The sequence below is a fragment of the Cydia fagiglandana genome, chromosome Z (genome assembly GCF_963556715.1).
Source record: "Cydia fagiglandana chromosome Z, ilCydFagi1.1, whole genome shotgun sequence".
Taxonomy (NCBI): domain Eukaryota; kingdom Metazoa; phylum Arthropoda; class Insecta; order Lepidoptera; family Tortricidae; genus Cydia; species Cydia fagiglandana.
The window spans coordinates 12338449-12364588 of NC_085959.1; the positions used below are offsets into that span (position 1 = coordinate 12338449).

The 26140-nt window shown below is 34.8% G+C and overlaps 1 protein-coding gene and 1 long non-coding RNA gene across 2 annotated transcripts in view; one reads left to right on the top strand and one right to left on the bottom strand.

Annotated features, from left to right (window-relative positions):
- Nucleotides 1-26140, top strand: part of LOC134678309 (nucleobindin-2) — a 312458-nt gene that overhangs the window by 50362 nt on the left and 235956 nt on the right. The gene's annotated exons all lie outside the window — the stretch shown is intronic.
- Nucleotides 21558-23161, bottom strand: LOC134678997 (uncharacterized). Its single transcript, XR_010100274.1, has 3 exons — nt 22877-23161; nt 22403-22565; nt 21558-22301 (listed from the first exon to the last, which is right to left on the bottom strand). It is a non-coding gene; the product is annotated as an uncharacterized LOC134678997 (long non-coding RNA).

The window sequence follows — 26140 nt, forward strand, 5'->3', positions numbered from 1 at the left end:
TTAATTTCATTGAAAATCTATAATGCACGTGTCTATCTAATTCGAAAACTTAAGTAAAAAAAAAATTGACAATAAACTAGAAATTGACATAGATAATAACATAGCTCTTTTTATTTTATTTTATTCGTCTAGCTGCATGATGATTTTTGTAGGTAAGTAAGTCAACACAGCCGTCCTTACAAAATTGAATATTTGAGAAATGCCTATAATAGGAAATTTCACCATGTCTGATATTTGTTTGTATACCAGATTCAGTGTTTTACTTATTTATAGATACCTACAAACATGTAGGTTATAGATATCTGAACACAAAAATGTGTAAAAAGTATTCGTCTAGATGCAAGCATATAAAAATACAGCGCTAACACGGGGAACCATTTACCTAAAGGCCGTAGAAATCCGAGTTTTACCTCCTTTGTATTAAATAAGAGGACGGCAGCTTTGCTCGCTGACAGACATGCTGATAATTAAACCGAACACTGACCTTAATAAACGCCTGTTGTTTATTTTGTAAGACTGGATAAACGGGGGCATCTAAGTATGTATATATTTTGACATTTTAACTCATTCACTTTAAGTTAAGGCAGGTGTGAGATACGTAGTATAAAAACAAAGATCACACTTACATTTTTACGAGATGGTTCACTTTTGCTAAGCTAATACGTACTTATATCGAAATAATAAGTTAGAACTGCTGTTCAATAACACAACTACCCTCCATGTATATTTCTTGACCATAACTGTCAGAACATAAGTAAGGTAAATAAAGTATTTTATAATAATAAGCCATGATATTAAATTTGTATTAGTTTGCGTTAATTATTCTATAATAAATTAAACTAAATGCAGCAAATACATTTGTTGAATTGAATTATTATAATAACCGGATGTGCAGGAAACATCTTACTTGTTATTCCCACCAAGAAGTGGTAGAAGGGGTGAAGTCTAATCGAATATAAGCGGGTGTCTGACAGTTGTGGGTCACTTCTCAGTTGGAGAGCTACGACGACGAACGAAGTTAAGTGTCAATTTTATTTAATTGTGATTTTATGACTTGTTATAAATTTCTGTATGTTTCCTTTGTGTTATAGTCTGATGGTATGTACGTTACAATCTTTAATGTGAATATAACCCTTTGATGAGTTTTTAATAGTTACTATGTAACGTATATTCCAACTGATTACGGTGTAATACATCATGTGGCTTATTGCTCGATCTTTATTACTATTTTAAACTATGCCAAGTGTGTACGTTAAGGTAGCCAGTACTAACTATTAAGCCACCAATATTTATTACGCATAAAATAATATTTCTGTGAATGATGTGATAATAAAGCCGATTAATTGTTCCGTAAATCTACAATATACTTTTACTTACAATCTGCTTATATAAATATATTACTTAAATGTCTACCATTTTTCATATTCTAAACCTTGTAGTTGTCGCTATAATAAATACATTACTTTGAGCAATAATTAACTAGTCTTAATTAAATACTGCCTTACATCCTTATTTCCTATTTTATCAACGATAATATTAAAGTAAATCTGACATCAGAAGTGGGATGATATTACACACATTCTATGCCTACAAAACTAATGTTTCAGGAGCAGTACGAGTATAAGGACTGCTTATGCTAGTCAACAGCGGGACGCCATCCAACTCCAAACAGACACTGTAAGCCGCGCTATCCTGGACACAAGGACACTGGTGTTTCACTTTCAGTGAAAACCCCAGGTGAAACAAGATATTTGGTATACTAAGCATGATGCTTTTTATGGAGAACCGCAGCAAGCAGCTCAAAAGTACTTCGCGAAACAGAAACTGCCGCACCTGTGAGACGCTGCGGAGTGGCGCCTGTCTGGAAGGATGACTGATGAATGATGTTGTTTCTGGTATGTTAAAATTTGGTTACACTTAAAAATAGGACTGTATAGGTATGTTTAGATATCGAATCACATCGAATAGTTACAGAGTTAGATAAACGTAAACGTCTGTCCTTTTCATAACCTGTTATGTAACCATAATGACGCATAAATAAATATTTTCTAATCTATACTATTCTAAATGACGACTTAGTTAATGACTGAATCGAATAATAATTAAAAAAAAGAAGCTATTTGTGAAATTGGATTTTAGAAAAGCAGTTTGGTTTGAATAAGTTTCCAAACGTTGGAATAACGTTATTTATGGCCTGGATAAATATTTTAATCGTGATCAGTTAGCTACAACTCGAATCTCATTATAAGATTTTGAGGTCTGCATTAAAGACTACGTTGGAAATTTTAGGCGGTTAAGTAACTTACCGCGTGTCTTAAGTTAGGTACGTTTATCAAGTCACGTTCAGCTGTCGGTTTAGTTACGAATTTGATACTTAATTTAATTGTCGCGGTTATGATATTTGTCGTCAGATTTGTGACTTTTCCTAACCGGCCGTTAACGGTATACAGTTAAGTGGAAATACCCTTATACGTCCTTTGAATTTTATTAGTCACATTATTTCTTATTTTTGTTACGATTGATACGAATAAATATTTATATAACACCAGTTACTTAGGTTCAATAGTCTGATATCGAAGGCACATATCTTAAAGATTCTATCTCACCGATCAGGATCTTATCAAGGAACTATTTCAATAAGTATAAAACAGTAAACAATATTAAACTGTCAGGTCGTTTTAAAACTGTAAAGGATAAAGTCAACACGCTTTTGGTTTTCAGTTACAAGCCCCTCGTAAGCTTATCGATATTAAAACAGTCGGTGGTAGTCGTGATACTTTCATAAATAGTAATAACGGCTATTTACAATTTTGCACCTACAGTGCTTATTGCGAGTTCTGTGTACAGATAGTAATACGCGTTTGGCATAAAAGCGTTTTTGAAAGTATGCTTCCAATTTGATAAATTTACTGATTGATGGATATTAAATGATTATAAAAAAAAGGATATCTCAGTGACAACCTTAGACAATTACGTCATACAAAATAGTAGACTAGTCAGTATTGTTCTTGTGGTAATCAGAGGTAATTCAAGTCCCGTGTTAGTAAATTATGTTTTGAAACCGTGAAGTTGAAAGATTTTTGCACATGCAAATTAGTCAGTAAATAAAAAGCACATATTCTCTTGGTAATAAAAATACTTTACAAAAAAAAAAGGGGTAAATATACAACATAGAGTACAATAAATGTGTACAAAGTAAACGTATTCCTTTAGGACCATTCATCTAGGTGACCTGTAACTGGGTTGCCAACTTTTTTTTGGTGGAATATAGTATTTTCCAGAATAAGGCATCAAAAATATAGTACATTTAAAAAAAAATTAGTACTTTTAGATAAAATACTAAACATGAGTGTAATATACTTTTTATCGGAAATATAGTATTTTAGCGTACTATATATTTTTCCAAAAGTATATAGTACAAAGAGCCAAAATATAGTACAATACGATATAATATAGTACGGTTGGCAACCCTACCTGTAAGGAATATAAAAAATATATACACGGTGTAACATGAGGGGGCCGAATAGTTTTAGCAGCGTATTCCTGATTATATTTAGAGACAAAGTCCTTTAAACCTTTTTGAAATTCGCCTAGTTTCAGAGTTCATTTAATACAAATACAAAAAAAAAAAATTAAAAAAAAACTAGTTTTCTTTTTGATGACGATGTTACTACTATGGGACGTAGTCTAAATATCCTTATCGATAAATGTCAAAAAGTAACAAGTAACACTTTGCAACAACTATGATTTACGAAAAAAAAATATTTGTAAAAATGTATTTTAAGTGACATGTTTACCAATAACATATACTTTTTATGTACAAGTACATTAAAAAAAAAAAATTTTTTTTTTTTGGGCGAAATTGACATATACACATATTACATTATTTTCTCTCTTTTGACCTCAGAAATGCGTGGTTAAGGTCTTTCGCATTCCTTGTGAACACCATGTATATACGATATTTTAAACTGTTATATACTTTACCAGTTCTCGTAGCAAACTCGCATAAGCCCTTGGGTATATGTACCACCATTTACCTGGTCTGGCGGTAATTAAATATGCTGCGGTAATAAAATGCCTATAACAATGGCAATTTTGTACCTATGATCTTCTGGTTCATTTTAATGTTTGTTTTAATTTTGGTACATACAAGAAAACATAAGACCACCGGAATACTGATAAAGCCAAGTGGAAGGTAGATAGGTAAATTAACCTTTTGGTGCCACTTGTTGCTATGAGTGAGCTGTTCAGGAATAAAACGAATCGTATAATCCTGATTCTATGGTATTTAGCAAACATCAATTTTTATTTATACCTAACCTATTGCCATAATGAAGCATGACTGATATAAATAATATGTCTTCGAATTAATTGTGTCCTACCCAGAAGCCCAAAACATCCTAGACCCATCCTAGAGAACAACTTTTGTAAGATGAATCCGCCTTTGTACGATAAGTTAAGATTCAACTAGAAGAATATCGCGTTATCTCCTGCGGTTTAAGGACAGTTACGATGGAAGCTCCAAAATACCATTTCATGAAAAGAAATACGATGCCTATTATTTGTAACCACATTTTTATTTTGCCACCGAAGCTTCAGCTAAATAAAAGATAGATCTATACATTATAGATCTATACAATATAAGATATATATTGAATACATTATAGATAATACTGATCACTGACTTTTAAAAAAGTTGTTTTGTGGGATGGCCGAACGGAGTTTAAAATTCTGTTACATTAGGTTTATATAATTCATGGGAGTGCCCAACGTAGGAAGTTCTAATGGAATGAAAAAAAAAAAAAAAGAACGAAAAAAAAAATGAAAAATGTTTATTTCTGTTAAACGATTCAGGTTAATTTATAAAATTATTAGGATTAAGAAGTTTTATATACTTAAGGTAATTTATGTATTAAAAAAAAAAAAAAAAAGAAAAGTTTATAAAGTTTACTTATGTGAATGAGACATGAGTTGATTATCGATCGATTGAGAACTTCCAGTGTACATCAATCCAGTGTAGTTAAAAAGCTTATTTGACAAAATAATAACCGATTAATAATTGCTGCCGAGCCTGCGAGCTCTCGCTTGATGTAAGTGAAAAAGTAGCAATATAGGGACCTGCTGCAGAGCCTGTGTGCCCCACTTGATGTTATAGGTGGACCAGTAGCCAACTCAGGGCGATACATGCTACCGAGGCTGACTTGATGTGATAAGTGCCCGTAGCATGGTGATTGTAAGTAGGATAATTGCTGCCGAGCCTGCGAGCTCTCGCTTGATGTAAGTGAAAAAGTAGCAATATAGGGACCTGCTGCAGAGCCTGTGTGCCCCACTTGATGTTATAGGTGGACCAGTAGCCAATTCAGGGCGATACATGCTACCGAGGCTGACTTGATGTGATAAGTGCCCGTAGCATGGTGATTGTAAGTAGGATAATTGCTGCCGAGCCTGCGAGCTCTCGCTTGATGTAAGTGAAAAAGTAGCAATATAGGGACCTGCTGCAGAGCCTGTGTGCCCCACTTGATGTTATAAGTGGACCAGTAGCCAACCTAGGGTGATACATGCTACTGAGGCTCACTTGATGTGATAAGTGAAACAGTAGTATGGTGATTGTAAGTAGGATAATTGCTGCCGAGCCTTCGAGCTCTCACTTGATTAATGTGATATGTGATATAGTATCTGACTAATAAAAAATTGTAATTGCATATACTAAGTTTAATATAATAAATAAATAATAATAAATATAGAAATAAGGTACTTCGAGAACAAAGCACCTGTCAGTATGGCCGTGTGAGATACGTAGTATAAAAACAAAGATCACACTTACATTTTTACGAGATGGTTCACTTTTGCTAAGCTAATACGTACTTATATCGAAATAATAAGTTAGAACTGCTGTTCAATAACACAACTACCCTCCATGTATATTTCTTGACCATAACTGTCAGAACATAAGTAAGGTAAATAAAGTATTTTATAATAATAAGCCATGATATTAAATTTGTATTAGTTTGCGTTAATTATTCTATAATAAATTAAACTAAATGCAGCAAATACATTTGTTGAATTGAATTATTATAATAACCGGATGTGCAGGAAACATCTTACTTGTTATTCCCACCAAGAAGTGGTAGAAGGGGTGAAGTCTAATCGAATATAAGCGGGTGTCTGACAGTTGTGGGTCACTTCTCAGTTGGAGAGCTACGACGACGAACGAAGTTAAGTGTCAATTTTATTTAATTGTGATTTTATGACTTGTTATTAATTTCTGTATGTTTCCTTTGTGTTATAGTCTGATGGTATGTACGTTACAATCTTTAATGTGAATATAACCCTTTGATGAGTTTTTAATAGTTACTATGTAACGTATATTCCAACTGATTACGGTGTAATACATCATGTGGCTTATTGCTCGATCTTTATTACTATTTTAAACTATGCCAAGTGTGTACGTTAAGGTAGCCAGTACTAACTATTAAGCCACCAATATTTATTACGCATAAAATAATATTTCTGTGAATGATGTGATAATAAAGCCGATTAATTGTTCCGTAAATCTACAATATACTTTTACTTACAATCTGCTTATATAAATATATTACTTAAATGTCTACCATTTTTCATATTCTAAACCTTGTAGTTGTCGCTATAATAAATACATTACTTTGAGCAATAATTAACTAGTCTTAATTAAATACTGCCTTACATCCTTATTTCCTATTTTATCAACGATAATATTAAAGTAAATCTGACACAGGCGTTTCTCACTCCGCGATTTCGTCGCTTTACTACAGGTAGCTAAAAGTACATCCGTTCGGCCCCAATTTTGGGGTTTGCCATAAGCCGCGCGTGGCGCTGTCGCCACCTAGCGGCCATATCTGTGCTGATCGTAACAGACGCGTTTTGTTAGAGAGCGAGTCTTCTGTACTTAATACTATTATTTATTCTGTGGTTAAGGGAAGATTAAACTACTAAAAAGTAGGATATACTGTGCGTAATTTGACTAATTCTTAATATTATCAATGGGAACCTAGATCATAGTTTAATAAAATTAATCAAATTTAACCTATTTCAGTCAGTAGAACATTCATATTATGAATGATAATGCCGACATAATGTTTCAATGTACGAATAAAATTTTTATGTTTTGTTCTAGGCATCGCTGGCTCTGCGCCAGAAATAAAACTGACTCCGGAAACTTCCTTTAGAAAACCTACTGCAAAGTTAGTGACGTCAAAAACTATTTAAGCACTTTTAACAATGGCACGTAAACTTTTTTTGGCCAAGATGCGGGTTCTGCTCTTCAGTAAACTTGGTGAAAATTTTGGACGTGTGAACCGGTGTCCCGGCGAACGTAAGCAACAATAAATGAAAGCTTCATAAAACGTTTTTACTTCGGTTTTTTATAGCATCACGTTTATTATCGTGTTTTCGTAGACAATACAGTATTCGTAAATAAATTCGTATCACGTCAGTTCTGTTTTTTTAACTTATTGAAATTTACGGTAGGAAGCCGAAGCACAATCATTGCTATACGAGGGGGCACTCGTAAAGAGACTAGTCGGGAACTTTACAGCCTCCGTGCTTCACGAGTTAAAATTGTCCACGCCGAAAAATTCCAACAATGAGGACATGCCGGCTAAGGTCCCGGAGGCACGCGGAATACCGACCTGTCTTATCTTAATACTCTGTGATTATTCAAAATTATGCAATAGCACCAGGGTGAATCAATTTTTTCCTGTCACTCGTTGACATGATCACCTTCCGGGTCACTATGAAACCCAGGTATTATGTTACTTGTTTAAATAAACAAAACCTTGATTTTTTTGTTGGAGTCAGGTTGGGGTAAATGTAAAACACGGGTAAAAATAAGACAAGTTTTTACCATTCAACAACTTAGATATTCTATATTATTTCTATTCCATTTAAAAAGAAGCCTTTGTGTAATAGACTTCCTCTTAGATGAAATAGAATAAGCTTTTGAGTATTAAAAACTTGGTTTTACTGTTACCCGTGTCTTATATTTAGCCTATTTATAAACACTTTTCATATGGGCCCATTGGGACATCTGGTAAGCATCTTAGTAGAACTTGGTACAATAGACGGTCTAGCTAAGATGCCAATCGTTTGCGCCGTAGCGAACGAAACTGTAATGTCTGTCTATCATTCTTCCATGTAAGTGCGACAGAGACACATTAGCGTCTTGGTATCTCGGCTAGGCGCATAGTTCTCCTAGCTGAGCCACAAAAAAACAAGTTGACACGTATTTTGAATATTAGTAATGAAGTCAAAATAAATAAAAAATCTAATAAAGAGACTGACACGGCAGAGACAGACACGCCAAGATCCCAAGATATCTTCTTTCTAATGCTAAAAAAATGCACTAAAGTTTATGTACTTCACACACTATATTCTTATTCACCTAAGGCATTAAGTAACTTTCTTTAAATACCTACATACAATCAAGCTTAGTATAACAAAACAAAATACATGTGTTTTGTACCAATTCTATATTTCTGTAGGTAAATAATAAGTAAAACGTGCACATTAAAATTTTAACAACAGTGAAAGCAACTTCAACTTGACTGGATTTATAAATTCCCATTGATGCGATTAAAGCTCAATTCTAACAGTTTTAGAGGTAAACGAAATTGTTCCGAACCTAATTAACTAAAAGAGGAAGTTCTTAAAATAGTTGGCATAAAAAGGTTGGAAATTGACTTCCATTCAATTTGTTTCCCGGCTACTTCATCCAGATGGAATCTCACTTGAAACTTCCAAGTGGCCTTTTCCATTAACTTTGATGGTACACTAGGAAATAAAGATTATAAAAGAGATCATCTTTTCACTTTACTAGTATTAAAGTAACAAGTTTACGTTCATAATAGGATTAGGTAGGTAGCTAGGTATAATAAGTACTGTATAATAAATTGTGTATTGATTCAACATTTCAATAATAATGCACAAGTACGTCACTCGTAGGTAAATAATGTTTTGTAGAGTGATGTCGTGAAATTTTATAAATACTGTAATAGATTAAGTAAAGCTTAAGAGGAAAGTGGACTACCGCTTAACCACACAAATTTTATCCCCATTTGCCTCTCTGGGTATTAACATCAAGGAAAATATTTTTATAGAATTTGATGCATATATCATTTTTTTTTATCATCATAAGAGTTATTAAGCAAATAAATTCGAATACACATTCAAGAAAGCTTCTCATTCTTATATACAATTAAATTTGTAAAAACTAACGAAGGAGCATACATAATTGTGGTTAATATACCTACATCAAATTGTGTAAAAATATTTTCTGTAGTAGGTATTACGAGCCCCGATGCATATGTTTTCGTCTAGTGAGACCATTTTTTGAGGTTCTCGCGTTTGTTCAAAAATAATGTTTTTGTTTAAACATTACTAATATTTAATGCTTATACTAATGTAATTTAATTTTATATGGTAATACTCTGCAATAACTATATCCAAATACAACAAATACCGTTTGTACTGAAAGGAAAAAAATAATGTTTTTTTATTTTTTTATTGACGGGTACAACATATGTGTAAAGGGCTATTACTAGGGAAAGCAATAGGGCTCTGGCAATGTACTGACAGTTTTGTTTCGAGCCCATGCATGCAGCAGCGCTGTAGGAGAGGACAATATGATTTGGACAACGTTTTAGAAAAGTCCTACAAAATGTCCTAAAATAAACTACATTAAACATTGCTATTACGGTTCCCATTACTGGGTCATTTTATGTTCATGTGTAAAATTTATTAAAATAAACAAAATTGTTGCGTGGAAATAGACGAAATAATTTGCATCGGGGCTCGTAATATCCAGAGAGGAAAACGTGGAATACATTTCTCAGTAGTAGCGGTTGTCTACTTTTTCTCTTGATACTTAAATTAGTTTCCCGCATATAAACGAAAATATTATACGTAGACGCCACATTTTGAGTTATCTCACCAGAAATGTAATTATTATATTCAATTACACATTTTCTTTCTTCTTACCCCTTTCATAATCTTATTTGGTCTCGCGGCCAAAGAGATATCTCCGGGTAAATCTCTAGCTCCCAGAAGGGTCACAAAGATCGTTTTAAACCCGTGACTTCTTACGTATTAAATCACCTCGGATTTTTAGCCAAGTTGGTGCGTTTGCGATTGTAGGGATGAGCTCAGGTAAGATATTATACAGCCCTTGTCTGCTTGCTTTATTTATTACCTAGGATTGTATTTTTATAGTGTTTTAGGTTATTTCAATTATGTTCAGTCCTTTCTATGCATTAAATATATGAAAAACGTCATATTTAAAAAATAAAAATGCCAGAGCATGTCGGGCCATGCTCAGTGTAGGGTTCCGTAGTTATTATTCTGACAGAATAGGCTAAACGGGGGCTTTTAGTAAGTATCATGTACCTACATTATTAGCATATTACGGGAGTATACCTTTGCAGCGCTTTGTATGTCTTTTTACTAAAAAGAGAATACTTTTTGCAATAACTCAAAAACGGATAGACTAATCATGTTCGGTATAGTTTAAATTGAAAGTATTTGTTAGGTTTTTGTATTAATTTTTTTTAAATATTTTATGCATCCAGGATTCAAAAGTTATAGGGCGGTGGAACACTTTTTTTTTTGCTTTTGGAGCGACTATTTCCAAATATATTCATATTATCAAAAAATGGTTGTTGGATACCGTTATTCGTTTTGAAAGACCTGTCCCACGGCATCCCACACAATTGGTATAAACGGAAAAAAAAAATTGTATGACCTAAAAAAAAATGTATGAAAAAATTTGAATAACTATGTGGTACAATTTATAAATATTTGCTACTATATGGTGACTCCAGATATTTATACTGAAATATAAAATGAAAGAGAGTTAGACCAAGCAAAGTCTGCCAACATTTTGCAGTGCAAGGTGCAGGCACATGCAGTGCAGGTGTTATTTTAAACGACTTCTATGAAATTATGACGTATAAATAACACTTGCACTGCGTATGCTATTAGGTATCAAAATCGTTGTACACTTATCTTGGTCTAAAGCCTTGTTCGGACTAGGCTAGTATTTTAGTCTAGTGGCGAGTAATTTAGTAGCTAAACGTGTCTGAACACCAAAAAATTAGTCGAGTGGATTAGTAAGTAATTTAGTCGAGTCAATCCATTTTATTCAATTTTTTTTAGTAGTTTAGTAGCGTAGCACCCCCCACCACGCGTCCGTGCTCACTCGGCCGCCGGCTAAACAAGTCCGAACCTGTCGATTTAGTCGAGTTCATTAGGCAGTAGCGAATAGTTTAGCTACTAAATTACTCGCCACTAGACTAAAATACTAGCCTAGTCCGAACAAGGCTTATCTTTAAGTATTTGTGCATGGACTTAATAAAATTGTACAGCAGTAGTCAGAGCGTAGCTGTAACGGCTCATAGAAATGCTAGTTCACTCAGGAAATAGTTCTTACATAAAACTTTTAATGGTATGTCTCGCGCCAGAAATTGTTTCCGAACATAAGGGAAGGTGGACGAAGGAAGCAAAGGTAACGTCCAATAATAACTCTCTCGTACGATATAAAAGCTGTGTAACGTTACGCACTTTTGGGCGCCATTATGTGGTTCCAAAACTTTTCTCCTCAAAAAAATACAGCAAATAGGTACTTACTTATAAATCAAATACTTATTCTGGGTTCATAATTTTTTCTAAGGTTACCTAACTGCCTGTTTTGGAAATATAACCATGAAAACATACCTAATTACCAGTACTTGCCTATCATTATGTCATCATCTCAGCCATAAGACGTCCACTGCTGAACATAGGCCTCGGATCCGGGTATGCCCTTAAACTACGTCCAAGACCACCGGTGGACGGGCAGCAGCGTCCCTCAAATTCGGTGTACTCGACTGCAATCGCCGATCGCCAACCCGCCTGCCAAGCGTAGCGATTATGGCAATTTTTACCCATAAAAATAATGAATTCACATTTCTATATGTAGTACCTACATCATGTACGGAACGCTGATTTTGAACTGAACTGAAACCCTCATATACAATAATTCGAACTAAGAAATACGAGTACCTACGTACTAGTATTTTAAAGATGTCATTAGTACAAATTTTGTTGAAGAAAGACGAAATCTAGTGAGAATACTCGTCGTCGACAGCGCGATCGGTAAATATAAGTTGGTTCTAAACTTTTGTGTCTATTTACGGCAAGTAACAACCCTAAGTTTATTTTCTGAAAACTGAGCGGCATCCAGCGTTTGACTAAGAAGATTACTTATTCAAAGTCATGCGCGACATCTGAGCGTGCAGCGCCTCGCCTCTCGCCACTTCATTAACACATTTAAACATTAAGATTTGGGCCACATCTGTTTGTGTTATCTGAACAGTCGCATTTTTATAGCGATTCGGTAGCGCAATATTTAAAGGACAATTTATTGGGCATTCGGGCCAAATGTATAAAATTCGAAGTGCGTATATGTTATATCCACTGTGTCCCTATTTTTAAAACGCAACACATTGTCTCATTTTATAACATATAGATGGTCAAGCAAATCTTGTCAGTAGAAAAAGGCGCGAAATTCAAATTTTCTATGAGACGATATCCCTTTGCGCCTACATTTTTCAAATTTGCCGCATTTTTCTACTGACAAGATCTGCTTGACCAAGTATAGAAGGTCCTATAAAAGTGGTATAAGCGTGCCTCCGTGAGGGACAAAACATAAGCAATGTGACAATATTAAAAACACGTTTTAACATTCCTGAAAACATACCAAAACAATCTACGTAATCGGTCGGGTTATTTGTTGCCCACCATAAACCATACTAAATTTGTGGTGGGGAACAAACAAAAAGTGAGACTGTGACAAGGACAAGCAATAATACAGCTTTACCTGCTACTCCTACTGAAAGTTCCATAAGTGCATCTCGTTCGGTCGTTTGGCCCCTTCCCCGTTTCATCTCTATGTTTTATAAATTAAATAGCCTCTTTTAACTAATTGAATCGTGTTTCAGCGTTCATTTCAATAATGTAAACATCTTAAACTGGTGCTCATGATGCTGTAATTCCAATTCATCTTATTTATTTAGCAGCCACATACGACTTCGGTAAGCTGGGCACGTCCTGTAACGTTACACGTTACTCATACGTGTCCGAACCGCCGGCGTCACTCAGTACATAAATGACTTCCATTGGGCAGTTCACACGATTCCATTAGCAATCCAATCTAGTCCAGACTTACCTACAGTTAAACTGGAGCGGCCGCCGCCGCACGCTAAACGATCGCAAACAACGACTGCGGTTCTTTAGCTGATAACAAGTAGGCCCAGATTATTGTTTCGTTTGGTTGACCCTTAACCAGGTAGTGATCTAATAGCTACCACATAGAAAATGATTTATTCGACGAGCAGAGAAAGACAAGCGCCTGACTTAGGGCCCGCTGGAGAAGTTGGTAGTGCGGATTGTATGGTGAGCAGATGCATAATGATGAAGAAAACCACGTGTTACGCGCAGAATGGCCATCAATATTGGGGTCCAGGGTTGATATGTGGGTAAGCATTATCAACGGTGCATTGATAGAACCTTATTAAGGTATGTGGACCTAACGAAGATACACGCAAATGGGACAACTGTCTATAAAAGCTTACCTAGATTTTATGTACTTAATCACATGTCATTATAATTCAGCATTTTTTAGAAAAGCAATATTAATAGCGTAGAAAATATAAGAGATATTTTTTCCAAAAGTATTGATGTAAAGATTTTCCGACTAAACTTAAGTCGCTGAATATGAGTTGGATTCTGATAAAAAGATTTGCTTGCATTTTGCTTGTAGCACTGCCACACACAAAATGTTTGGAAAGTGTCTGTTACGTGATTGCCAATTTTTTAATTTTGCCTACATTTCGAAGAGTTAGTATAACTATGTTCATTTTAGCTACTTTTCAACTCATCTATACTGATAACTAGCAGTGATAACAGTTTTTTTTGGAGATGGCACATTAATTAAGCCGGTGCACAATCCTTTATACCAGCTATTTTCGCGTAGATGGGGGAAATTAAAACACGAACATTTTTCATATGCTTAATTACTACCTATTAGATGCAAAACACATACGTATTCTTTATTTACTTTGATACGAGACGTATTAGAAATCGAAATATCTAAATCAAAATATGACTTTGAATTTGCCCAAAATGGAAAGGTTACGGGCTGCTATTTCCATTTTGCAAAGGCCATCTGGAGTAATAAATAAAGAAGATGAACTGGACTTACAAAATTTGACCAAGTAAAGCAAATTGTAAGGCTAGTAAACGTCACTTATTCGTATTATTAATGACGGCTGGAGCTCGATCATCGACGAAATTATAATGTACCTGATCATAGTAAGTGATCAGGTACATACATAAGTGTAGCAATTCCGGTATTCTGCGATGTTGCCGCTACGCGAAGTTTAGGATTTAGACATACTTAGATGTACTCATTAAGCGATTTAGACTTGCTGCGCTGAAGCACATTTGTAATGCAGCTCTTAAGCCCCCTCCAGACTATGCGCGTGAATGGCGGGCGAAGCCGCGAACGCGAGTGTGGAGTCGATTTCGCTGTCTGCGAAAATCGACGCCACACTCGCGTTCGCGGCTTCGCGCCGCGATTCGCGCACGAGTGTGGAGGAGGCTTTAGGCCAAGCGCGCACCACAATTTTAATTTTTGCGACACGATTTTAGAATCGCGCTGTAATTTATCGCAGAAAATTCACTGCGCGCACTGCGATGAAAAGTCGACGATTGGTTCATTCTCGACATGGATTTCGTACCAGTCGCTTGTCGTGAAACAATATGCAATCGTATGACTTTGAGTATTTATACCACAAAGGTGATCTCCTTCTATTCTCATCTTGTGACTCCATTGGAGAAGCAGGTTCCGATATGTTGACGCTTGGAGAGCGAAATGCCGACTGAGGTCCGGGGTGCGATTTTATTATCGCAGTGCGCGCGGGGCCATACAACTCCGTATGCTGCAATTGACTTTGCGACAATCGCGTCGCGAGCAGTCGCGGAAAAATGTGACAAATCACAATTTTAAAATCGCTGCGATTTTTTTGTCGCATATGCGCGCACTGCCATATAAACACATACGTTACATTTCTGCGACTAATTTATCGCGCGACAAAAAGTCGTGGTGCGCGCTTGGCCTTATGCGAATTGCGATGTGATCATTTTCCGATGTAGTCATCTACTACTACTGACCCAATATTTATCGGATCGTCGATATTTTTGCTACATATTATATTCAAAATTCAAGGGAATTTTATTATTCTCAGTCGCAGAATACGAGGCATAAAGAAGCCGAGCCACAGGCCATCAGCGGCGGACCAACCTCTTCCGTCGCTCGTTTCCGCCCTAGTCCCCACTAGGAAATGCTATCTCAAGTAGCAATCTATTTGCCAACAGTCAAACACTTTGCCTAGACAATAGCTTGATTTTTTCATAGCCTCTCACGTAATATCTTGAATGCTTATTTTTTCATCAAATATTTTTCTTGTTATTACTTTGATTTTGAGAATTGTTTGTGCAATGTGGTTAACACAAAAGTATGTAGGTATTTGAACTGCATAAATATAATATTAATACAATATAGGTACTGTGAAGTATAAATAGGACGGGTGCTAGTATGGGATGCAACGTAAGTAGACTGGACCTGGCCCTGTCACATGTCCTCCGAATCTCCGTGAAAGCAGCGGCGGCAGAGAACACCAAGGTAGGGAAATACAGTGGTCTCGGCGCTGAGTATAATTTTCCGTCCGTCCATGGGGCCCTGGCGCTCCGAGTCTCTTCAAAGACCTGTCGAAGAGACTCAGAGATGCCACAGGAGACCGAAGACCTGGTAGCTTCCTAGCTCAGCGTATTAGTTTAACAATCCAGCGAGGAAATGCTGCCAGCGTTTTCGGTACTATGCGGCAGGGGCTTTTCTTAGATTAAATATAGTTTTATTTTGGATTTATTTCATCGTATTTTAATCTTAGTTTAGTTTTTGATTATAGTTTTATTAGATACTTACTAGGTATGTACTAAAAATAACTAGGAAAATACAAACAAAATGTCTATCACTGCTGCTCAATGATTACAAAATGTACTATTACGATACGGCATTGTTTTTAAAGCACTGAAATTCAATTCCAAAGCGGCGTTACTCAAAATAACTAGTCGTCGAAAAATAAAGCAAAAGTAACCGTTTCCAGAGTGTTAATTTGGCCGGATTATACATTCGAACAAGCACAGTTTGATTGTAAAGAGGTGTGCTACGTGCTTTGTTTACGCGCGTGAAATATCTGCATATGCTAGCTAATGGAACGTTGCCGGACGCAGTCGACCGTCCCGGCTCGTCGGCTAAAAAAGTGAAATTACTATCGAAAGTAACACCATCAGACCACCACTGCTAAATACTTACCTATACAGCATACACAAACAATTAAAAAATGTGTGAATAATGTTGTAAACATGCATAAAATTAATCAAGAAAATAAACAGCATTATATTTTTTTAAAGTTGTTGCATACTCTTTGGAGTCCTATCATCATACTTATTTCAAGTTATCAAAATTCGAAATTATTAAAAAGAAAAGGAAATTGTCACATAGTGTTAATTTTGGGTTTCGATTTGGCAGTCATATAAAAACGTGTTTTCTCATCCATTGTTGTAAATATAAACATAATTAAATACATAATTCGCAAGGTAAAATCTCACTTTTATCCCACTCATACAGTCCACCTTTCTCATCCTTTTCAAAAGTACCCGCTGTTGCCATGTAGAAACTCTATGTGAGCAGTGCTACATCTTTTAAAAGTTATATGCTAGCTATGTAGCATATGCTAGCTAATGGAACCGGACGCAGTCGACCGTCCCGGCTCGTCGGCTAAAAAAGTGAAATTATTATCGAAGGTACACCACCAGACCATCACTGCCAAAGACCTACACAGTATACAGAAAAGATTAAAACATGTGCGAATAATGCTGTAAACATACATTAAATGAATCAAGAAAATAAACATCATTTATACTCCTCACACTCCCAAATATTTTTTTATCTTTTACACCCGACTGCGACTTGTTTGCCGAGTCATAAACTTTATAAGACTTTATAAAGAATTTTTACGTTTTAGCAAATCTACATAGGTAGCTTATTAATTACTCGTACTGTCATATTTATCTTATAATTTTAGTACCTATAGCTTTTTTATTACTTGCTTATTTTTACAGCGCATTAGCTGTAATGCTGTATAATTTTATTTCAATAAATAAATAAATATCAAATAAATTATATATTTTTTTGTAAGTTTAGTAATTTTTTTAGGTTTAGTAAGGTAGACGGTTTAGGCCCATATTATCTACACATTCCTAATTCTACAGATTCTATAATCTACGGATTCCCAATTTAACAGATTCCCAATTTAATATATAACAAATTATACAGATTTCCAATTCTACAGATTCTCTAATCTACGCATAGGTACCCAAATTAACAGATAACCATTTATATAGGTTCCCAATTCTACATATTCTTAATTCCACAGTTTCCCATCTCTACAGTATCCTAATTCCACAAATTCCTAACTGCACAGATTCTTTATTTATATTAATACTTATCAATAGTTATTAACGAACCTGTAAATTGTAACAGTATTATATCTAAATTCGGGTCATATAAGGTAACAATGGATCATACCTGGACATGGACAGGGATGCCGTGAGCGGCGGTCTCTCCCAACATCCATTCAAGCTGTCGAATCAGGTACAGGCCCATATCCTTATTGATTCTACATAAATGCTGAAATTCCGGGTCCGGCAGCTCGAAGGGGTTTTTAGCGTCCCGTAACCTCCACCGCTGAAGTTTTCTTGGTCTGATCTCTTCATTCATCAAAAGAAATAATGCAATTCTGATAAATTATACACTTTTTTTGAATTCATAATATTTATAACGCAGAAAAATGCAATAGTATGTATTTAATATTTTTTGGCCCAAAATGCTACGTGTTTCGAGAGTATCCCGCGTGGAACTGTCAGGCGACAAAATTATGTCGCTTTGACATAAGTTCGCGGGAAAGAGGGTTATCGCGCGGATCTTATGCTACCGACTCGTGGCGATTCTATGTCGATGTCACGGCGTTTTCTCGCTTGTCGACTGTCGCGCTCATCATCTGCTAGCCGTGCAGGCATTGCCACTGAATTGATCGGGCAGCATTGCCAAATTAGAAATTAGACGTACTAATTGTCTTTGTTCACTTGACCGAGTGATACCAAAAGATTCAGCATTAAGTATCCCAAACTGTATTCGTTTAATTGTTGGTAGTATACCTATGTGTATGGTGGCTGCAGGATATAGGTACTTTTGACACAGGATTAACTGGAGCCTTTACTGCATCGCAAATGTATTCTTGCACATTCAAGTGTATTTTATCTCTTATCAATTCATATAAACGAATAGTCGAACATATAAGAGCTCAACGAGGGTGCAGAGATGGTCGTCAACGCGCATGTAATACCTCTGGAATTATAGAAATAACAGAAACAATATTTACAAAACAAACATGGCCCACTGTTATGTTTCCTGCCACCAATTGGTTTTAAGCATTGGCAAGTAATTGATCTCTGAGTATGTATTGTATTCCTCTCTTTCTAGGTGCCTTATTTTTTTGGTTTTTGCCATATACGTGTTTTTATAATACACATAGTGTTTTACAATTTTTGTATGTTTTTCAAAATGGCGTTTTATTAAACTATTTTTTTATCGTTTATTTTGAAATGCCACGCTTCTGCGTAGTAATTGGTTCTATGTTTATACCTGAATACGCACTACTGTGCGATGAAATCATCATTTTTAAGCCAGACATTTTTAAAATTACTTTGGAATTCGTTCATTTTCAATTCACTCTTCATTTGGGATTCAAGATATTATGACTCTCCCTTGATTTTGTGAAAGGGCAGCTTTGATCAGTCTGGTGACGGCGGCTATATGCGCTAGCTATTTTTCACGCACAGATTTAAATGTTTCGAACGGGCCCTGTGCATATTCTTATGCGCATACATAATTCACTAATATTTTTATGTTAAAATGAGTTCACTTTTACACTATTTTAATATTAATTCTATTTTTATCCACCGAGAAAACTTTTATAATCCGACATTTTTACAACGGAAAACCAAGAATGACGTGATTGGTCGATTTAATTGGTTGTTCTTTGCGCGACTGCGCAGTGCGAATTATGGTGTTGCCATGACACAAGCAATCAATTTCAAAATTGAGAGAATTAATGATGCTTGCACAGATTTTATACGTCTCACCTCATTAGTTTTAGGTAATTTGAGCTTCCTACCCATTTTCCATATAGCTTTCGTAAAATGATAATAGCATATATCCGTCTTTTAACGCCTGGAAATACGTACCCTATGGCCTTGGTAATAGCTGGTTTAAAACCATTATGTGATATGATTCCATTGTGGGATTGCACACTTAAGAAGTTGAGACATGTTTTATATGTTTGTGTTTTCTTGTCTGGCTAAGTGGCTATAATGCATATACCGTCGGAATTACTACTGTTGACTCCATTAAACTTCCAAGATCGCAATACATTGTTACCAGTTGGGTAACGGTGTATTTTGAGCCCTCATTTTTCTAGACCGTCTAGAAAAAAAATACCACTGACTAATTATTCGTACGCCATTGTAATGATAATCAGCAATCAAGAATTCGTGATAAGCAGGTGGTATTTCTAATTCTTCCAAATTCTTGAAAAACATTTTACTAGTTACTGCAGCTCTTTATGGAATTGAAAAATATTGGCTTAGTATAACCTATCATTTCCAATCCCTGTGACGTTGTTTTCAAATATTGCTGAAATCGGAATCTCAAGATTTGCAGAAATTTCTTTGTCTGTCCTGATAAAGAAATCGTTGCCTACGCAGCATTTCAGATTTATATGGTTCTGTATGTTAGTCAAATATTATGTAAATAAACATTTGTATTTGTATTTTTTGTATTTTGTAAATATATCAGGACATAGCTTAGGTATTGTAGGTTGTAGGTACCCCTAACTTGCATTTTTGTCTTCACTCAGAATCACGAGTTCTTTCAATCCTAATACACGAAAAGTATCCCCAAAAATTGGAAAAAAAAACTTTCCAGTGCATGAGATTCCCAATTCAAATACAAAAGATAAAGTTACAACGATTAGGTAAATTTTGTCTAAAACCATTATATATGCTTTACGTCGACTTCCCAGGACGAAATGTGTACCTTATTATAGCACAAATTAAACCCATGTGTAATTTTTAAATAAAAATAAGAAAAATTAAAAAGAGAATCAACAAATATGGCCAATGATGACAAAGACTACCAGTGAAAGTGACGAATGAAGAATATGATACTATAATATGATGATAATAAGACAAATTAAGAACTTGTCAATAACCGAATGGGACCGACAACGAACGTGGCAAAATAAATTGACGAATAATGAATGAGACTGATAACGAGATAGACTATTAAGATAGAACATGGCCTAAGAAAATATTGACGAATACCGGAATGAGCCGTAATAAGAAAAAGGCATACAACAAATGTGACCAAAGATGAGAAAGACCACCGACGATAGTGACGAATGTAGAATGGGTGACGAAAGCAGAATAGGACTTAAGAACTTGGTAAAAAACGCATGGGACGACCCAAGACGATACCCGTTAACTTGAGAGAACTCTAGCATATTGGCGATGTAACTTAATATGTTTTCCTGTTTTAAAGGTTCCATACTGTTCTCGAAAGTTTCCTGTAGGTATGGGTCCTAAATCATTACATAAAATATCATTGCCTTGTCGCATGGATAAAAATACGTTATTTTTATTAACATTTTTTTTGCAACTATGGTTGCTCCAACGCATTATATTTCTTTGATAGTCGTTTAGTGTCATAGAAGCTATACAATACTTTCTATTTACACATCGCCATTGAGGCGATTCTTGGATACTTGATATTTGATAGCTTGTTTTTGATTTTTTGTTAAAATAAACTTTTATCCATTATTTACGCGTATTTTCTTTGTGAAACAAAAGCCACAATGACATTGTCATTATATTATCACAATGCGATACTTCACGTCAAAACACTCAACATGAAGGTTGAAATCCATTACAGATACATTCTTATTTCTACATGTAAGTTGTCATTTGAAGACTAGACGGGAAGTACCTTAGCGATACGGCGACTGGTCTACCGCGAACATCGACATTCAAAATTGTGTATCTCTATCGCTCCAATATGTAAGTGCAATAGAGGGGGAGATAAAAGTTCGTTCGATTTTCGTGGTGGTAAGTAGGCCAGAACACATCCTTTTTTACGATTTTATAGTTATAGGTGTTATAGCCTGGCAAAAAGAGTAGAAATTAATAGGGGCGCCACTGTCGCTTACATGGCAACACAAATAGTACGACCTAGAGATATTGATACTTGGGCCATGGACAGATTTAATGTTCTCGTTTGTATCGACTCTTCCCAAAAGTTATGACTATTGGTTATTCGAATGCCAAATTTGCACACACCCCATATTTGACAACGTCGGAACCGATTTTGGATAATATAGGTAAGTCAAGAAAGTGGACTCCACTCTCATCAGCAGGTAGGTACTGGAAATACAAATTTTGAGTTTTTGTAATGTTCGTTTTTGTTAGCATTAGAAATAAGGTAAACAATATTGATGCGTCTTTTAATTGAAAAACACATTTTAAAAATAAGTAACCACAAATTATATCTAACAGTTATCAATCTAATATGATCATTTACGTAAGTCACTCAATAAATTTTGACATAAAAAAAGCTATTGAAGATATTAGTATTATTTATTTTACATTTTTTCAAAATACTCTCCATTACTCTCTATACAAAGTTCCATTCGTCTGAACCAACTTTGGAAGCACTTTTGCCAGTCTTCATCAGATAGGTCCGAAATTGCTTCTTTATATGCAGCCACGGCTTCCTCAGCACTTGAAAAAACTTCCCTGTTATTTTTTCTTTCACCACCGGATACAAAAAGAAATCGCAGGGAGCTAAGTCAGGACTGTAGGGTGGATGTGGTAAGGTTTCTATCCCAGCTTTCTCAATAAACGCCTTTGTTCTGAGGGACGTATGTGAAGAGGCGTTATAGTGATGCAGCAAGATTGAACCGAAGAGCATGAAGTACTATTCTCAGGTGTTCCCGGCTACCATCAAAGCCCAGGTCTTCTTTCACTATCGGAAGCAGACTTCTTAGAGTTGGCACCTGTGTAATTGAAAAAGGTAAATTTTATTATATTATACTACATTGAATGCTATAATAATGTAGATACATATTAATTAAGGTTGTAAGGTTTTTTCACATACCTGTTTTTTCACCGTGTAAAAAAATTGAACCTTTTGCCTAATGGCACACAGGTCGAAATTGTCCAGTTCCTTTTTTGGACGCCCCTTCCGGCGTTTTCCAGGCGTTGCAAACACAGCATTGTTAAGGTCATCTTCTAATACAATTCTCCTTACAGTAGTTTACCTGATTGAATAAACAGATTTACCTGATTGAATAAATATAAAGAAGAGTTAATTATAATTTCTAGTTAATACAGTTATAATAGTCACATGTTTAATATAATTTACAAAACATTTACATTATAAAGATATATATCGCAAATCGCAAGTACCAAGTTGGTTGGTTGGTTAACATATTACACATAACCTTAAAAACATAACCTTTGGGATTGATTGAATTTTCAAGAAAACAGTTATTAAAAGCTTGAAAAACATGGGGATTTTGTAAATTACGCCAGAGTTCACCATTTTTAGTATTCTAAAATCATTACAAACCTGTCATCTCAGCCGTTCTTTGGTAAACATTGTCCAGTTCCGACAACAAGGTTTTGGCTTCAAATTCTGCCAGACACCGCCTGTAAACGTTATAAATAACCTGGCGGGTGCCACTTCGGATCGTCCTGTTCATCATTTGCCACAATAACAACAGTTTACTGACGATAAATTTAAACAATACAATAAATACGAAAATAAACTAACACTGTTGACAACATAGATACTAACAACTGACATATTAAACAGTGTTGTAAGAGCAAAAAAAAATTAGTTCCATATCTACTCTTTTTTGCCAAGCTGTAGGTCTGTTTTATTACCCGTCGAAAACCATTTCAAAAGTTTGCATTTTTACACTCACGTCATTCTCGTCATTTTTATACTCAGTTAAAGCCTGACAACAGTTTATTTAACCCTGAGATAGTGTCGCTGCAAACAGCTTACGTATGGCAATAATGTGCGTACGTCATGTATAGTTGGGGTAGTGGGCATTGGCTCCATGTTGATACTCGTATAATGTCAGAAACATTGCTTACAGAGAATTCGGTTCTTTCAATTTGCCTATTCGTCAAAATCTGATTCTAAATACTCAATATTTATATATGCTTCGTGTTCTGACTCTGACGAAGTCTGATTTTCATCAGATGTTGTGTCGCTTTCAGGACCACTAACCTCGATTATAAAACGTTCAGTCTCCAATTCGATTATAGGACCTTTATTCCTATAATCGTCTTCAATTTTTTAAACATGGTCAGAGCAATTGCTCCAATTTTCTTGAGTTACTTCCTATACGATACGATAACCAGTTCAATACAACCACACTATAAAACGTCAATACCGGTCATGTCAACAACCAACTTTAAAACATTGTTTATTGGAATGCTATGTAATCCTTACATTTACAATTCAGTAGTAAAGGCATGCAACATATCTGAAAAGTCTCCTCTTGAAGCAAAATTCATAATTAAGAACTGGTTGAAAGATCTTAACTATATTCGAACTGAGACGCTGTTGAAGGTCATCACCTAATCCCTCACATGATAACCATCTCTGTAGCCTTACGCCTTACACACAGGGACAGGAACCGGTTACCTTAACCGGGGTTTTTCATAGGGTTATTTTAGAAGCGGTTGTAAAAACCCCTACCATAACGGTAACCGTATGATAAGGTAACACTTTGATTCGGTAACCGTATCAGATACGGTTAACCTCTGTTACCGGTAACCGAAATAAAAACCCAGTCTATTCAGTTACCTCATTATAAGGTTTTTGACTAGTTTAAACGATTGCAATCTTTACGCCCACTTAAATTCAACTTGTTATTGAATAACCGAGGTTGGCATGGGCGATCTATGAAGCCTCCAGCACAAACAAGTTTTTTTGCCGTTCCTTTGCTTATCTTTATACCTACCCGTGTGGTGTGTTCTTATTTTAAATCTTATTATATTATAAATAAAATAATTAAAATAAATAATGTTAATAAATAAATAATTTAAATAAAATATATAAAGTAATAAAATAAAAATAAAACAAAATAAGAAAAATAAAAAAAATAAAAATAAAAAAATAAATAAAATAAATAAAATAAATAAAATAAATAAAATAAATCAAAATAAACAAAATAAACAAAATAAACAAAATAAACAAAATAAACAAAATAAACAAAATAAACAAAATAAACAAAATAAACAAAGTAAACAAAGTAAACAAAGTAAACAAAGTAAACAAAGTAAACAAAGTAAACAAAGTAAACAAAGTAAACAAAGTAAACAAAGTAAACAAAGTAAACGAAGTAAACGAAGTAAACGAAGTAAACGAAGTAAACGAAGTAAACGAAGTAAACGAAGTAAACGAAGTAAACGAAGTAAACGAAGTAAACGAAGTAAACGAAGTAAACGAAGTAAACGAAGTAAACGAAGTAAACGAAGTAAACGAAGTAAACGAAGTAAACGAAGTAAACGAAATAAACGAAATAAACGAAATAAACGAAATAAACGAAATAAACGAAATAAATGAAATAAATGAAATAAATGAAATAAATAAAATAAATAAAATAAATAAAATAAGAAATAAAATAAATACAATAAATAACATATATAATATATATAATATATAAAATAAATAAAATAAATACTTCCGGTCCTGTAATAATAAAATTATAGGTCGTCCGTTTAAAACGAATCCTCAGCCCGCAAGTAGCTTCCGAGCCTCGACAATGTACTAAAAATGTAGCAAACCAATAAGCAACGGATAATAAAGGTTACCATACTCGTAACTGAATGAAAACCTGTTGAAAACCCTTAACAATGTTAGGGTTACCGTTTCAATAAGCTTACCATTACAATCAGGTAACCGTATGATAGGGTTACCGAATGATAAGGTAACCGAAATGATAGGATTAAGCGTAAAGAGGGGTTTTCCGGTCCTTGGAAGCACTCGCACTCACACACGCACACACACATACACACGCACCATCATTTTCATTCCTTTTTTCTTTCTTTGAATTTCAAAATTTCCTTAATTATTAGTTTATTAGATTAGTTTCTTCTTAACATTACAAATTTAAAACCCGGCTGCCACATCACAGGCGTAGCCTAGTGTGGGGGCCACAGGATATATAAATATTGTCAACAAGGTTATTTGAAATAAATCTTATTCTTATTCTTATTCCTTCGTCTTTTTGAAGTATTTGATTGCATTCACTACAATTTTTTTCGCATCTTTGGAATATTTTTTTGGCATTTTTGTAATTAAACCGTTTATATTTGAATATAGTCGTAGATATTTTCTATTTGTTTACATCGGTGACATTCGATGACATCCAACGTTCGTTGTGAAAGAGTACTTGTTGCCAGTAAAAGAAATTAGTACCATTGAAAATCCGCAAAATGGCAAGGGTCAAATAAACTGTTGTCAGGCTTTAAAATTCTCAGGCATTTTTATAGAAATGTAGTCTATAATATTTTACTCTAATTTTCTTTCTCGACAAGATTTATGTTATTTTTATACTTACAATTAGTATTTTTTCATTATATACATTAGTCACATCACATCACATTTCGCCATATCAGCATTATATTCGCAGAGCAATTGAAGGGATGTTTACAAAAACAACATAACTGACTACACTGGTTGACACCTGAAACGATTAACACTGTTCTTAAAAAAGTGTCAACCGCTCTAAGCAGTTATGTTGTTTTTGTAAACATCCCTTCAATTGTTATTCTAGAACTTCATAGACAATAATTCCTAATTTGAGGTTGTACT